Raw genomic sequence first — 17,669 nt, forward strand, 5'->3', positions numbered from 1 at the left:
GAATTTTGGTGAACATTCGCAGACAGTTAGAGAAGATATGAAGCGAGGAATACACAACGGCAAAGCAATGCTGAATACCAGTAAGACAAATAGGTGCTCTCAACGAATGCACTTAATAAATGAGAGGACTTAATAATTATGTATGTTGAAGCTAGTTGGGGCAAGTTGGCTGTTTGTTTGGGAAATATGAGGACTATAGAGTGGCCTACTGCCTTCGGGCACTGTACAAATAAAACGCTCGCGTAACCTAACACAGCGGTAATTTAATTACGTCACATACTAAAATTGAATGTAACTATATTAAACGATGCTTGGAGTTAACATAATAATCGAATCATTAATAATTGATGCAAATAATGAATACTGAACAATATTTTATTAGGCAGGAACTGATATGTGCGATAAGTAATACTTGGGAGGATTCAAGAAACAAATTCATATCAGACAACGACAATTGCTCATTTCATGCCTTAAACCTTAAAGTTTATGGATTAAGGTAAACGCATGGATTGGATGACAAAATCTGGTTTGGGGCTGAGTAATCCTGCTGGCATGTAATTTGGGGAGGCGTCTAGACGCACGGAAATCAGTTTTCCGTTGAGATCAGCGGCGCCGGTATAGGCTTACCTCTCTTGCAGTTTCATTTCGGCTGGGACTTGGGATGTTATATCGTACCTGTGAGCAAATAAAAAATAAATGTAAAAAGTTATTTCTGTAAGAAGAGCAGCGATGGATTTATAAACATGTTCAACTTATAAACCCAAAACATCAAAATTCGCAAAACAAAAACCTCATCAAAATCGATGTTCAGCTGGTTGATTAACATAACATTGTCTGAATGTTAAATATTTTATGCCTTATCTCTTCTGTGGCTCTATAGGGATTAGGGGCGTTAGCAGATAGGTATAGATCGGTGAAACGCGTGTATTTAGTTCATCATACGATGTTGTACCTCAGAGCCGTGGTTGCACAGTTAGTGGAATGCTTGCGTCTCACTTTAAGGTCGCAGATTCGAATCCAGCACAGGCCTAAACCAATGGTTGTCGAATTTGTTTGCGCATTCATGTTTGGATCATAAATGATTACCACATGCTCAGCGGTGAAGGAAAACATCGTGAGGAAACCCACATTCCCGAGAAATGAATTTCCGGAGGTATGGGACCTAATCTGTATTGGATTGGTTTTCCCGTCGTGTATTGGAAGGTCAGACAGGCAGTCATTTCTGTAAAAAACCGGACCTGTTAAATCTTCAGGTTAGGCTAGGAAGATGATAAAACGATGTTGTACCTCAGATCAGTAGATCTCGGTACTAACCCCTATTGGAAATTGATTCGTGAGTTTATTAATTACTTACAATGAACTTATTTCTGAACGTATTAAACGAACAAAACCCATGAGATATTATTAAACATTCTCTAATGTTAACAAAACAAAATCAATTAAGTAAGTCACTTTTCCATAAGGAGTGCTCGAGCACGTCAAAGTAAGCTTATTGCAAAAAATAATTAATTTCCTAGTCACTTCCGTTGCTTTTCAATTAATTGTGAAAAACGGAATCAGTATGCTATACTTTATGATTATAATTGATTTTTGGGTCGTTACGAGATTACATACTTAGTCATAGGTTATAAACCGTCTTCAAAAATGAGAAGATTCTCAATGCTCAAGACTTTTTGGCGGGAACGGAAACGGGACGGTTGTTTTCTTCATTGAATAATCTAAATAATCAATACGAAAAGGTGTTTTGTGGTTAACGATTAAGTTAGTTGGAAAACATTCGCGATAGTGTTGTTATATCGGAATATTCAATAAATAAAGTGTATCTATCTATTTTTGCTTCGTGCCAACAAGCCGCTTCATAACTCAAAAGTTTATGAGTACTTTTGGGATAATTCGTTAGGGGTTTGGAGTAGGAGTCTGCTCCGAGGGTAGGGGCTTAGGTTTCATCATTCATCGTCATCGCTTTTCATCATTTCATTATTCATCATCAAGAAAAAAATAAGACGTGACTATATGGGCATAGTTCCCTTTGCCTTGCCCTTCGGGGAAAACCAAAACAAAATAAATCTCAATGCTCAAACAAGTACCTAAACAGAATAATAATGTACTTACTTAGATGTTAAGTTATTAAGATCTCTATATATATATATATATATATATATATATATATTTAGAATTCAAAATTTCGTTTATAGAATTCAAAATTTAAAGACATATAAGCATTTGAAACTCGATCTCTGTTTCGACCTTTGTTCAGAACGAAGCCGACCTAAACAAACCAACCGAAATTGGATCTTTTACCCCTGTTTAAATTTTTAATTTACCCCAAGGCCAAGATTGTTGGGCTTTAGTATATAGCAAATTGCTTTTATTGTTTCGTTTAAGTTGAATGAATTCACAAATATTTAAGTTTTTATATGTCTAAATCCTGGAAATTACGATTATATTACGAAATAATACGTATATAATATATCAGAAAGCCTACTATGATGTTAAAGAATTTTTTTCTAATAAGTTGAACGAATATTAATTATTACTATTAGACTACTCGTATAATTATATGAAAAGTTGTTGTAATAATTCTATTAAAAGTTATTTCTTGATAAAATGTTAATAATACTTATATAATTTATACTAGAATATATATAATATGTTACATTAATTCTTAAGTAGATAATTGGTTAAAGCTTATTGTATAAATGTAAATTCTGACCACGTAACAAATGTTATGCCTAAGTTGCTGTGCCCCAACGGGGCGTCACAATGTACCTACCACATCCTGTATACCACCTATGTAAAACTGTGACTTGCAATAAATGATTATGATTATAAAATATGAAAATTCGGAAAATTGGCTAATAAAATGACATGACTAGAACAAAAAATCATACATACATACATACATACATAAACTCACGCCCGTAATCCCTAATGGGGTGGGCAGAGCCACAAGTAATCAAAGACAACTTGCAGCCACTGTTGATACGAAGTCCAAAGATGGAAAAAAACAAAAAATCATATTTATTAACAAAGCATTATTTTTTCCAGAAACTGTGAACTGATAAATTATTATCACCATTATATCGTGTTATAGTAGACCCTCCACGGTAAACGCGCCGCGCGCGGTTGTCATGCGGACCCGGCTGGTAGACATAGTAATTAAATACATCAGTCATTTTTTGTGAACTCGGTCTATGTATGAATATTTCATTTGTAGAAAAGTAAAAATAGCAAAAGCTGAAATGATAGTATAAGTAGTAGCAGCGTCTTTTTTGTTGTAGATGGACGAGGGGCGTATAATGTGAAGAAAAAACAATGTAAATTGAATATTATATCATCATCATCACTAATTTAAGAGCCACGCTCTTGTCGGTGTAGCATGATTGCTACTTTTTTAGGGAAAAATAGAGCAGTGGTATCCCTCTTACCTTCCGCTCAATATAAGAAACAATATATTATACGATATATATTGGGCGGAATATTATATAAGAAACAATAAAATATATGACAAATTTATTCAGAATCGATGGCTAAATATTTAAATTATTTTATGATATTATTTTAAACATTTTCATTTGTTTTATTTTTAATTATTTAACGGCTATGACTTTATTAAAAAAAACAAGTTTTTAGTATTATTATTACTTTACTAAACTAGAATATAATTATCTTCTACGCCACCTACAGGCTTGTGAAAAAACTCATTTAATACGGTGAAATTTTACCAGTATCAAGCCTTTCAATATTAATGTCCTCTAAAAGGGTTCCGTGCTTCCGTGGGCTTTGAATGCAAAACGCCGACTGGTCCCGAGAGGCGGGGACGCTCTCAAACTGTTTATGCACCACACTGCAATTTTATTAAAAGCATCTTGCACACAGAACATAGTCGTGGAAAGCTGTAACGCAAACATGTATGTATTTAAAATTATCACTTATATCTCCCTAGATATAACAGGTAGCTACCTGATTTGACAGAATAATAAAACTTGTGTATGATTTTGTGTATGGCATAAGTGTGTGTGTTATTACAAAACATACACACGGATGGTTTACATTAGGTACCTATTTATGTAGTGTAAGATAGAAGAATCAATCGACATAATCTCAACTGATACATAACTATGCTAATGAATGTCACAACACTAGCTCACGTACTTTTACAAATTTAATTCTTACCGCGCATTGAAGGAACTGTAAAATATAATCTTCATTGAAATATGATCACTAATTGTACTGAACCGTAAGTAGGTATGGTTTTATTTCGTTCATTGATAATAATATAAATAACGATTGTTTACAAAACAATATGACTTCATAACTTTCTATTACTAAGTAACATAACTGTTTTGTAATACTTTATCAAATCAAATCAAATCATTTATTCGCATAGGATTCATGGTTTTGTAGACAGTTGGTAGGCTTTATGTTTCAAGTATCACAAAATTTAGGAGGTGAGTAGGTAGGTACTTAACTAATATAAATCTACTTACTTACTAACTTAACTAACCTAATATAAATCTTATAAAAATACAAAAAACAAACTTACAATAATTAACAAAAATAAATATATAGCCTCAAAATTACTTAACTAAACAATTATGTAACTTAATCTTCTTCTCCTTTCGTGTGGATTCTGAAATCAATGACCGAACTTACTTTTATATGCGCAAATGTCAAATTGCAATATTGCTTTCTTAGATGAATTGCTTCGATGTGGCCATTTTAATCCCCCAGATGGGTACTACTATTTTGTAGCCTAATATGATTAATCAAAAGTCGAAAAACCTCCCCTAACGCCTTTTAACAGTACCACAAAAAAAACTGAATTATAGATCGTAATGGCTGTGAAAACATCCAGATAATAAAATTCACCAAAGGCAGCCTGATGTAATATTCACCATGATTTACCATTCTAAGCTAGTTACCTATAATACTTTAAAACGTGCTTCTAACAAATGGGTATACTTTACAATATTGGAAAGTAATCCCGAAGGTATGAGAATGGAATTCCAAAGAATTTTCTTACTCGTTTTCCTGATACCACGTTTAGAGTGTCCATAGGTGAGGTCCTCAGTGCCCCACATTTGCCCGGCCAAGTAGTTAATGCCATTTGCGGCAAATCTACAATAAGTCTAGAAAAAATAGAATTGTTTATTATAAAAGGACGCTATACCCAATAAATACCCTATACCCAATAAGGACGCTATACTAAAAAAAACAAGACAATAACATCACTTAAAATTTTCACATAGCAATTACAAAAAAACATAAAGGATATTCGAATAATAATTTAATATGTTTTGTTTGTTACGGAAAGGGACATAATGTTAGAATGTTACATACCTAATAAGGTAACAACATCTCATGTATTTATTTAAAGATCTTTTTGTTGATCGCTGTTCAACAATAAATACTTACGGGTTTGTTTTCTAACGACGGCGATAATGATCACATAAAAAGGCTACATTGAAGCAATTCATATAAAAATACTGTTATATGACATTATGACTTTCATATTACATATTATGACATTACATAAACTGCCTATATACGTCCCAATGCTGGGCACAGGCCTCCCCTCAATCAACCGGAGGGGGTGACATATGACATTACACACATACTTTTATACGCGCAAATGTCAAGTTGCAATAGATATGTGAAATATAGAATTAAAGGGATATTTTATTCACCTTCACTCCTTTTATTTTCTCCTCTTTAAAAAAAACAATTCCACCTTACACTCTGACCCCCATGATATAATAGACAATCCCATACCATAAACAACCAAATCTTCATTCATTATCCTTCCATAGTATTCTCTCTTATATCAATCTTACGTGTCATTTCCATTACTTTCCTACAGGTATTACTTTTTGGATGAATTGCTCCAATGAGGCCTTTACAGATAACCTATAAATTAAAGGCCAGGCACCTATAGTAATACCAAAAACATATCTAGGTAGGTATTTAAAATAATTATAATGTAAAAACAATATTTAAAGACTTAGCTAAAACCCCACGTCATCACAGTTAATTAAAATGAAAACTGAAAACCATGAAACATGGTAGATGCTATTAAAGCATTCCAATTTCAAAATCGCTTTTATTTCAAAAACATCTGCAGTCCACAACTCTACTGTACAAAAGAGGAAGGAAACTCTAGATTTCAAGACATAAACTACAGTTTTCAAGGAAGCAGAAAATTGTATAAACTTTCAGTTAAGTAATAAAACATAATACAAATAAGTATTTATACAAAATTATACTTGTTTGTTAATACTTTTCTTTTAAAAATGTAGAATTTAAATGTAGTTAATTTTATTCTGTAGTCATCAAAAAAGCATTTTATTTTTTTGACGTGACTATTTGGCCAAAATATCCGTGTCGTTTAGCACTGAAGACGAGACTTAAAACGAGAAAACGTACATAGTAGGTAATACTTACTTACACAATCATTTACATAGAAAATGTTATAAACTTTTAGTTAAATAGTGAGTTCTCATTCCAACAATTTTGGCGGCAGTAATAAGACAAGAATGTGCAAATACCGACCTAGTTTCTGAAGCCTTCGCAGTTTGTATACAGTCCCTGCTCTTGACGATAAGGCCGCTTTTGCACTGGGAATGTTCAGCGTCTTTTGTTAGACGAAAATTTATGCAAATGCGCTTACTTTTTTCTTTCCTTTGTGTACTTTGCCTTCGTTCTTTTTGTGGATTAATTTGTGGATTCTTTGATGTTCCTTGTCATTTATAAAACATGGAAAGTATAAAAAATTACGTATACATCAAACACTACAGCGAGCCGGCTTTGCTTGAGTATTTTTTTACCATCTATACTTATAATAAATCTGTAGAGAGGTCAATTCTGTACATTAAATATTTTTTCAAAATAACTATCAGGGGGTGATAAGTGGTCGATACTGATGCCAAAAATGCAATCAGTAAAATTTTTGTCTGTCTGTCTGTCTGTCTGTCTGTCTGTCTGTCTATCTGTCTGTATGTTCCTTATAGAAACAAAAACTACTGGACGGATTTTAATGAAACTTGGTACAATTATTCTTCACACTCCTGGACAGGTTATAGTATACTTTTCATCACGCTACAATCAATAGGAGCAGAGTAGTGAAGGGAAATTCTTTTGTATGAAAAATATAAACCACTCAAGTTAGACGTTTGAAATTTGGCATGCAGGTACCTTAGATACCGTAGAGGTGCACTAAGAAAGGAATTCCCGAAAATCCTACGGGAACGGGAATTAGCGGGAAAATCCTTTTGTATGAAAAATCTAAACCACTCAAGTTAGACGTTTGAAATTTGGCATGCAGATACCTTAAGTACCGTAGAGGTGCACTAAGAAAGGAATTCCCGAAATTCCTACGAGAACGGGAATTAGCAAGAAAATCCTTTTGTATGAAAAATCTAAACCACTCAAGTTAGACGTTTGAAATTTGTCATGCAGGTACCTTAGGTACCGTAGAGGTGCATTAAGAAAGGAATTCCCGAAATTCCCACGAGAACGGGAATTAGCGGGAAAATCCTTTTGTATGAAAAATCTAAACCATTCAAGTTAGATGTTTGAAATTTGTCATGCAGGTACCTTAGATACCGTAGAGGTGTACTAAGAAAGGAATTCCCGAAATTCCCACGGGAACGGGAATTAGCGGGAAAATCCTTTTGTATGAAAAATCTAAACCACTCAAGTTAGACGTTTGAAATTTGGCATGCAGATACCTTAAGTACCGTAGAGGTGCACTAAGAAAGGAATTCCCGAAATTCCCACGAGAACGGGAATTAGCAAGAAAATCCTTTTGTATGAAAAATCTAAACCACTCAAGTTAGACGTTTGAAATTTGTCATGCAGGTACCTTAGGTACCGTAGAGGTGCATCAAGAAAGGAATTGCCGAAATTCCCACGAGAACGGGAATTAGCGGGAAAATCCTTTTGTATGAAAAATCAAAACCACTCAAGTTAGACGTTTGAAATTTGGCATGCAGGTACCATAGGTACCGTAGAGGTGCACTAAGAAAGGAAATCCCAAAATTCTCACGGGAACGGGAATTAGCGGGAAAATCCTTTTGTATGAAAAATCTAAACCATTCAAGTTAGATGTTTGAAATTTGTCATGCAGGTACCTTAGATACCGTAGAGGTGTACTAAGAAAGGAATTCCCGAAATTCCCACGGGAACGGGAATTAGCGGGAAAATCCTTTTGTATGAAAAATCTAAACCACTCAAGTTAGACAATTGAAATTTGGCATGCAGGTACCTTAGATACCGTAGAGGTGCACTAAGAAAGGAATTCCCGAAAATCCTTTTGTATGAAAAATCTAAACCACTCAAGTTAGACGTTTGAAATTTGGCATGCAGGTACTTTAGTAAATTTAAAGCTTAGTTGCAACAGGATATTACAAAATTCCCACGGGAACGGTAGTTAGCGGGAAAAAACATTTGTATGAAAAAATCAAATCTAAATAAAAGGAGAAACTGACTGACTCAGTGACTGACATATCAACGCATAGCCTGAACGGCTAAACGTAGGCATTTGAAATTTGGAAGGGACATAGCTTAGGTACCGTAGAGGTGCACTAAGAAAGGAATTCCCGGAATTCCCACGGGAACGGAAATTAGCGGGAAAATCTTTTTGTATGAAAAATCTAAACCGCTTAAGTTAGACGCTTGAAATTTGGCATGCAGGTACCTTAGTTAACTTAAAGCTTAGTTGCAACAGGATATTGCAAAATTCCCACGGAAACGGGAGTTAGTGGGAAAAAAACATTTGTATGAAAAAATCGAAACCGCGTAAGATAGATATTTTCAATTCAATTCAATTAAATTATTTATTGCATTCCATGTAGTACAATGGGGTGTTACATAGGCATAGGAACTAAAACATGGACCCTGTAGGGCACAGCAACGTTGAAGGGAAGAGAGGAAGTGTGTATTAAAATTAAAACTCAATGAACAATCAATTAAAAAAAAACAATTCAATCAATTGATTCAATCTAGCATGCATGCATACCTTAGTAAATATAAAGTTTATTTTTGGCTGTATTTTGAAAAATGGGAGTTATTGGGAAAAAAAAATGTACTTATGAAAAAATCTAAACTGCATAAGTATGCACTCCCACACACACAAAGATCTCTCTCTTATATAACACGCCACGCGGACGAAGTCGCGGGCAAAAGCTAGTATATAGTAAAGACGTGAAGTTTACCGCATGCTGCCTTACTCCGGCCGTACGAGAGAGCGAGAAAGGTGTCCGCGCGCGCTCCCTTATTTCTTAAGGATTTTTGGCTTAGACAGACTAACATGGCCCCCATCGGGGGTGAGTAAAATCAAGCTCGTTCCAAGCTCGTACTGGTGCGAGCGGAGAGTTTCAAAACGTAGTACCTATTTAATTGTTTATTATTAACGGCCTCCGTGGTCCACTGGTTGAGCGTTATGCTCACCATCCGGAGGTCCCGGGTTCGAATCCCAGTGGGAATAACAAAAATCACTTTGTGATCCCTAGTTTGGTTAAGACATTATAGGCTGATCATCTGATTGTGCAAAAAGTAAGATGATCCGTGCTTCGGAAGGCACGTTAAGCCGTTTGGCCCCGGTTATTACTTACTGATGTAAGTACGTAGTCGTTACATGAGTCATGTCAGAGGCCTATGGCGGCTCAATAATAACCCTGACACCAGGGTTGATGGGGTTGGTAATCCACCTCACAATCCACACGATAGGAGAAGAATTGTTTATTTTGTACATTAGTCTGGACATATTTATTTTTTACACATAAATAAGGTACAAAAATAAATAAGATAATAAACACAAACACTTTAGGTACATAAAACATGCCAACCAAATAACAAAATCGATGGAACCAATGTCATCATTGGATTGCACATCGACATTGGTTACGGAGTGCAATACACCAACAGGGTATAGGGTGCATTAGGCGTAGGGGTGTGTATTGATTGCCTACCTCCCCCGCTGCCCCCGCGCCTTTCAACCCTACGGCTGCCACTTGGATGGATTATTGTTTTTTTTTTTAATATTTGTGTTCGCATTCGAATATTGTTTTATAAATAAAAAGGATTTTTTTGTTGAAAATATTTGTGTTCGAATATCCTTTCTCTGAAGCTCGACTGTTAATAGTTGTTTTTAATGGAAAAGCAACTTATTGTTTAAAATGCTTTTTTCCGAATATTGGAAGTTGTTTGTGAGTCACGCTTTTGTCGGGGGAGCATTCTCCATGCTACAATATAATAAACAACAACACAACAATACATAATATAACATATGTACGTTACATAATTATATAACATATATATTATACATATTGTGTGATGTTTATGAATATTCATCGAATATTTCTAGGAAACTGAAATGGATTTAAGTGTATTTCGCTAACATAATTATACATTAATCGTATTTTGTCGTTCGACATTCTATTCGAATAATTTATTTGAATATTTTGTTAAAGTTAACAGGATAATGTCGAGAATGTCGAGAACCACTACACATGCAGTATTTACAGTTATGTTACTTGCATTTCTCTGTGATGATTTAAGAATTGTGTAGTGGTTAGTGCAGCTTGAGGCCCTATATTGTTTCATGTGCAGCTTATTTACTGAATTCTATACAAATCACACGACTCGATAAAATTATTAAAAACATCTTAAAAGGGAAGATAGAACGAGAGGAAGGGGAAGAACAAAGAAAGAAGAGAAGGCGAACGTTGTGTCTCATAAAGAAGTCAAAGCATTGGCCTATGATAGACAAAAATGGAGAATATTAGCAACAAAACTGTGGGTCCTAAATTAATGATTATCAAATCCTACAAGCAAGTAACAGACAGAAAAGAAAGTGACACCAACAAGCGTTAAAGATCCCACCAGTTATCAACAACTTATGAACTCTACTGAACGAATGGCTAACTCCTAGATTCCGCTTACGACACAACAAAGCGCCCTTTACCTGCAAAAAAGAAAACTTAAGAAAGGGTCGCTGTACTTTTATCGCCAGGGTGAGTTACAAACATCTCCAACAAAATAGTTCCCTGTATTTTACACGAGTTGGAAGAAGTGTTTCGTGTTTTATCCGTCGTACTTTCTCACAAATATTGGCTTTATTTCAAATGTACCAGGGTAGCGCAAGCAAAGGATGCATCTTTTGCATTGATCGTTGATCTGTGATCATCTTTTTTTACATATTATTGCAGCTTCCCTCAGAAGGTGTTAAGTACTTGGCCGGACAAATGGGGAGCGCTGAGGGCTCTCACGAGGTTTTAAGACAACAGACCTGAAACTGCCCAATTGGGCGCTAACCTCGGCTCATGAAGTCGTTTAAAAGGATTATATTTAAAAGAACTAGACGACTCTAGATTGATAGCGATAAGCGCTAAATGAAGGAAAACGTCGACCGCGCCCGCGGGGACAATATCGGGGATAATCAAACAATACTAATGCAAAACTTGGTACATACGAATAATATTTAAAATGTGCCTACTTTCGTTATTCAAACAGTTCTTCCAATTTGTCTCCGTTAGACAAAGGCCAGTTTTTCTCGGCCCCCTCTGCACCAATCTTTATTCTCCCATCACTTCTTATAACGATCTCATTTATCTACCTAGCCACCCTTCCGTTGACTTAGTAGAGGATATTATGGGCTTGTTTTAACATCTTTTAGGTAGTTTTTTTCATATTTCTGCATGTCACTAATGTTATTGATTTTTTATGAAGAGTAAGAGTTGTTAATGGATATGATCAAAGTTATCTGTATCCATGTCTGCTTGTTCAAAATTACGTTCTGTGCAATAAAGAGGAAATGACTCAAAACCAGCTGGATGGTACCGTAGCATAGCTCAATCATAGCACAAGCTGAGCCATTTCCTTTAGCCCGTAATCGTAATATTCATAATTACCTAGTTCTTATAGAAAAATGTAAACTGTTCCTGGGAGCACATTTATTTTATTCTTATTCTTGTTCTTATAAACTACTTACTTTTCAATCTATAAATTGATACGTTATCTTTCATTGGCTGGAAATTCGTTAAGTAACCTTTTGTATTGTTCTGTCTTTTACGATCTCTAAGTTCAAACAGGCGTTAGTTGATTCTACCTCTTCAAACATTTAAATATAAAGAATAAAGTTAAAACCACCTATACAGTTACAGTGACGATTCTGTTTAGACAGGTCCGGATTCAGATTCAGTTAGAAAAACCAATCAACTCTTCAACCGTGGTTTTAATTGAGCTTCATCGATTGGTGGACGGCAATACTCGTCAATCCACGGGCTGACACAAATTAAAATTGATTGACACGCGCCGCTTTTATACTTCTCTCACGTACAACCATAAACACATAGGCATATATATATGTCGGAGTTAGTTATGAATAAAGAAGAGAAATTGATCAAATTAGACACTATAATGAAGTTGCAACACTTCCATCATGAAGTTGCAACGCTCCGACGTCAGGTGGCGTACGAGCAGAGCGGAGTGAAGTCGGGAGTCACTACAGAGTCGTCGTGTCGAGCGGACGTGTACTGCCGTTCTAGTCGGGCAGTCTATCGCGAACCTTCGTCGTGAACGGACGTGTCGAATAATTACGATCGGAACGTGGAGTGCTATAGTCGCTCACCTATAACTTGTAGGGACGTCAAGAAAGTGTGATCGGAAAAGAGCACCTAGCAAGTACGTTCACATGTCCCGATGATTCGGTCCGAATATAGGAACCATGGGTGGTGGAGGGCAAGTAGAGGGCGAGTAGCCCCTTCGCGCTAACGTCCTTATGCGCGCTAGATAACGAGAGACTGTGTAACCGTTACGAATACCGTGACGTTGCCGTGAGTGTGTACCTTATGCTGTGACTTTATTTAATCGTGATACAAAAACTATGTGGAAGTAAATAAAATGATTGTGATACTGATGACGGCCATTATTGTCTTCTAACGCCCACCCTCCATTCTGATGATGTTGTTACGACACACCCCACTGATACGACATCAGAAGCGGGATTAGTGGACTTGGATGAAGACAACGTGATGCGACGTTCACAGCAAGACAATGCAAGTTTCGATTATCACAATCAGAAGAAGATTATGATAATTATCACATTCGTGTGACCACGTGATGAAGATGTAGTGTCATGCCTGAATTTGGAGATGGACCTGACTTTGAAGTGACCTGGACCTTGTTAATGATCGGCATCACTACATGCCGTGAGATATAATGGCGTGAACAGCACAATATTTCCATACTGTGTGCAGTCGTGTTTGGAAATTATGGTACCTCAACTTGGAAACTGTTATTACGGTGAGTCGTTTTCATACTGGAACCTTATTGTTATTGACTTCATTGCTATGTGTATTTCCGTTTCTAATAATAAGGAAATTGTTTGTTTTTAAAATCAAAATTGACGAGACATATGGTGTCAACCCGTGTCAATCATACAACGTTTTCCAATCTGTTTTCATCATCGTCAAATCTTTGTATTTTGGTCTAAAAATATTTCGAATTGGTGTAGACACGCTTAACCTGCGTGATTAAAGTTGTATTTTCTCACTCCAAGCAAAAAGAAATTAATCATGACATGATAATTGAGTCTCGTTATAACGTGTTTTGTTATCTACCGTCATTCATCAAATGTTTCAATATTCAACATTCTTTAATAATCTTTTTAAACTGATTGAAAGAAAGTCATGTGAATACGATAATACAGTGAATTCTTTTGTTTCATGTCATAACTTGGTTCGGCAATTGGTGGATTGCAAGCGGGGAAGAAAATGGCGCGGGCTGAGCTGTAGCCGTGTAAAGTGACGACATCATGGCAGCGAGTTGTATACCAGCCGGACTTGCTGCGCTGGTGTTGTTGAAGACCTAAACCATGTCACAAGACCAGTGGTTGATCTTTTATTGGAAATTATTATAAGTCCTGGTGAGTCGTATCTGTTTTACCTGATTTGAAATATGGGAAGTTTTAATAGGATACAAACGAATATAGTGGTCGGGGTGTCGCAAAAAGGGTCCCGTACAAAATTAGGACTTAGAAAATTGAAAAGAAAGTTGTCTTTTGTTAAATTTAGTTAAATTGGAAATCGTAATGAAGTGAAGTGAACATTGCGAAGTAAAATGATTTGGATTATGATTAAATGAAATAGGCTTAGAAAAAGCCCGAAACAGAGTACTCGTAAATCATTAGTGAGAAAATTGGAGCAAAACATTCTAAATGATGATCATACCGAATCAGTAATTGTGTAAGTGCGGTAATATTTCCTCGAGGTGTTGGTCGCTACATTGTGACTTTATGACTTGTGTGTGTGTGTGAGAGAGCCAGGGTGCTCTGTCGTTTTGTGGTCGTGGACCATGGTGGCCATCTCGGGAGGGGATGTTGTGACTCATGACTGTTTTGTAGCGTAACCGCAGTTTGGGGAGGAATATTACAGCCTGTTGTGCTTTGCAGTAGATGTGTAATGTTGGTTGATTTAATTGAGCAATGAAAGCTATGATTGACCTGTTTCGGAGCAACTCTGATAGGAAGCTGCGCACTTGTAGTGTTCGGGGCTGCAGCCACTTTTGTGCTGCTCGTCTTAGAAACTACAGGTATGCGGTCGAGGCCTGGATGTCATGTTGACTTTGTATTTGGTCATGACATTGTACCTGAATCTAAGTCAAGTTGACCTCCGGTAGAATTAGTCGAACTGCGCAAATTAGAAATTAGTGATATAAAAGAAATTGTGTAACGCATTGACCACTATTCTACCAACTAAAATGTAAAGTTTGTGTGCTAGCTGTGTTGAGATATCGTCACTTGGTGTAAGTGGCATGAGTTGCTGTCGCTCGATTTAGGTGGCAGTGACGACTGTGTTGAGATATCGTCACTTGGTGTAAGTGGCATGAGTTGCTGTCGCTCGATATAGGTGGCAGTGACGACTGTGTTGGGATATCGTCACTTGGTGTAAGTGGCATGAGTTGCTGTCGCTCGATTTAGGTGGCAGCAACGACTGTGTTGCGATATCGTCACTTGGTGTAAGTGGCATGAGTTGCTGTCGCTCGATTTAGGTGGCAGCAACGACTGTGTTGAGATATCGTCACTTGGTGTAAGTGGCATGAGTTGCTACCGCTCGATTTAGGTGGTAGTGACGCCTGGTTGTGAGATATCGTCACTCAGTAGAGTGGCATGAGTTGCTACCGCTCGATTTAGGTGGTAGTGACGCCTGGTTTTGAGATATCGTCGCTCAGTAGAGTGGCATGAGTTACTATCGCTCGTTTAGGTGATAGTAACGACAGACGTGTAAAGAGTAATTGGATTTTCAAGTTTGGTTGTTTATAGTGTGTGAATACTGGTCAATAGTCCGTTTACCGTGTCGGAGTAGTTGATTTATCATGATGTAATGTGAACTCGTGTAGAGTCACGAGTAGAGCTCATGTAGAGTCACGAGTAGAGCTCATGTAGAGTCACGAGTAGAGCTCGTGTAGAGTCACGAGTAGAGCTCATGTAGAGTCACGAGTAGAGCTCATGTAGAGTCACAAGTAGAGCTCATGTAGAGTCACAAGTAGAGCTCATGTAGAGTCTCATGTTAGGTCAGGAATGACCGAGCGAACTTGGATACTGTGCTGTGGTATGTTGTTTCAGATTCACACACGAGGACGTGTGTCGCGCAGGATGGCCGTGTCGGAGTTAGTTATGAATAAAGAAGAGAAATTGATCAAATTAGACACTATAATGAAGTTGCAACACTTCCATCATGAAGTTGCAACGCTCCGACGTCAGGTGGCGTACGAGCAGAGCGGAGTGAAGTCGGGAGTCACTACAGAGTCGTCGTGTCGAGCGGACGTGTACTGCCGTTCTAGTCGGGCAGTCTATCGCGAACCTTCGTCGTGAACGGACGTGTCGAATAATTACGATCGGAACGTGGAGTGCTATAGTCGCTCACCTATAACTTGTAGGGACGTCAAGAAAGTGTGATCGGAAAAGAGCACCTAGCAAGTACGTTCACATGTCCCGATGATTCGGTCCGAATATAGGAACCATGGGTGGTGGAGGGCAAGTAGAGGGCGAGTAGCCCCTTCGCGCTAACGTCCTTATGCGCGCTAGATAACGAGAGACTGTGTAACCGTTACGAATACCGTGACGTTGCCGTGAGTGTGTACCTTATGCTGTGACTTTATTTAATCGTGATACAAAAACTATGTGGAAGTAAATAAAATGATTGTGATACTGATGACGGCCATTATTGTCTTCTAACGCCCACCCTCCATTCTGATGATGATGTTACGCGACACCCACACTGTTACGACATATAATATAATAATAATTTATTGCAAGTCACAGTTTTACATTGGTGGTAAACACGATATGGTAGGTACATTGTGACGCCCTGATAGGGCACAGCAACTTGACCATAAGATTTGTTAAGTGCTCGGTATTTACATTCATACAATAATTTATAAATAATTACCTATTTAACAGTGTATGTAACATAAATATTATATATGTTCTTGTATAAATTGTAAAAGTTATTATTAACATTTTATCAAAAAATAAATATATACTTTTAATAGAGTTATGCAAGTAGTCTAATACTAATCATTAATATTCATTCAATTTACCAGAAAAGACAGCTTTCTGAATGAGCAACTTCTTTAGATTATTTATTATCGAATAACGTTGGTTTGTCAATGTAAGTACTTAGTTGTTACATGAGCCACGTTAGGGCCCTGCGGTTCAATAATAACCTTGACATCAGGGTAGATGAGGTTGGTAATTCACCTCACAACCCACACGATTGAAGATACTCGTAATAATTAATAGTATTATGTACCTCGGTGAGGCATGGCTACTTAGTTCATCTTGCTGTGGATGTACCTCTAACTACACCAATTGACATATAGTCGCGAGCTTATATATAATTCAATTGAATTCTTGATTAATGGCTTTTGTGTATGGTACGTAATATATTATTATGTGTAATACATGTTATAACGACTTCAGAAAGGAACGATGTACTTACATCGTACAAGGCACGTACAATCAAAGAGCAGAAGTGCAGTCACTGAGCTCAGCGAATTATTTGTAAACAGTGGTGGAAATTATGAACCATTAGTTGTCATAATTATAACATTTATGTTTTTGTAGGTGTTTTTGGTCTAATACAAAAACGACATGTAACCAGGAGGTCTCAAGTGCAACCAGTTAATTTATTACTTTTCAAGAAACTGATTGGACTTTTGCACCTTATCATACATCGCATTTCGCACAAATCATTTCTTCTTTATACAACTATAAGGTATCGCAAGAAGAATAATTTGTTTTTTAAACAAAATCATTTTTAAACACCTTTCTCCCACGCTCCTCCTCCCTGCACTATTCTAATTAATCTGAATTCAAAATATACCTAAAAAAATACATTCAATATAATTTTGCTGTTTCAACCTATGTTATTATCAGCTATAAAGCAGGTAACAAGCCACACGATTGGGCAATAAAATCAAAGATATAGCAGCGTGTGGTGGACACTGGAGTGGACAGTGACCAGTGGACGCACAATTGCGCCAATCCAGCTTAATGAATCAGGCGACAAATCGCATCACGTCACGTAGGGCTGCTACCCACAATGCGGTTAAAGAACATAGTACTTTACTTTAATTTACATGTTTGTATACCTATCTATGCAACA

The 17,669-nt window shown here is 36.8% G+C and overlaps 2 protein-coding genes across 12 annotated transcripts in view; one reads left to right on the forward strand and one right to left on the reverse strand.

Moving 5' to 3' along the window:
* LOC126371972 (kazrin) overlaps positions 1-17,669 on the reverse strand; it is a 166,301-nt gene that overhangs the window by 132,919 nt on the left and 15,713 nt on the right. Inside the window, exon 2 of one of the 11 annotated variants that reach the window (XM_050017455.1) lies at positions 628-675. The exons of the other annotated variants lie outside the window; for them this stretch is intronic. The gene's annotated coding sequence lies outside the window, so the exon portion shown is untranslated. The remainder of the gene's footprint in view (positions 1-627; positions 676-17,669) is intronic. 11 annotated transcript variants of the gene reach the window in all.
* The window catches only part of LOC126371974 (acyl-CoA Delta-9 desaturase-like), a 114,654-nt gene that overhangs the window by 48,866 nt on the left and 48,119 nt on the right, over positions 1-17,669 (forward strand). The gene's annotated exons all lie outside the window — the stretch shown is intronic.

This window comes from Pectinophora gossypiella, chromosome 13 (genome assembly GCF_024362695.1).
Source record: "Pectinophora gossypiella chromosome 13, ilPecGoss1.1, whole genome shotgun sequence".
Classification (NCBI taxonomy): Eukaryota; Metazoa; Arthropoda; class Insecta; order Lepidoptera; family Gelechiidae; genus Pectinophora; species Pectinophora gossypiella.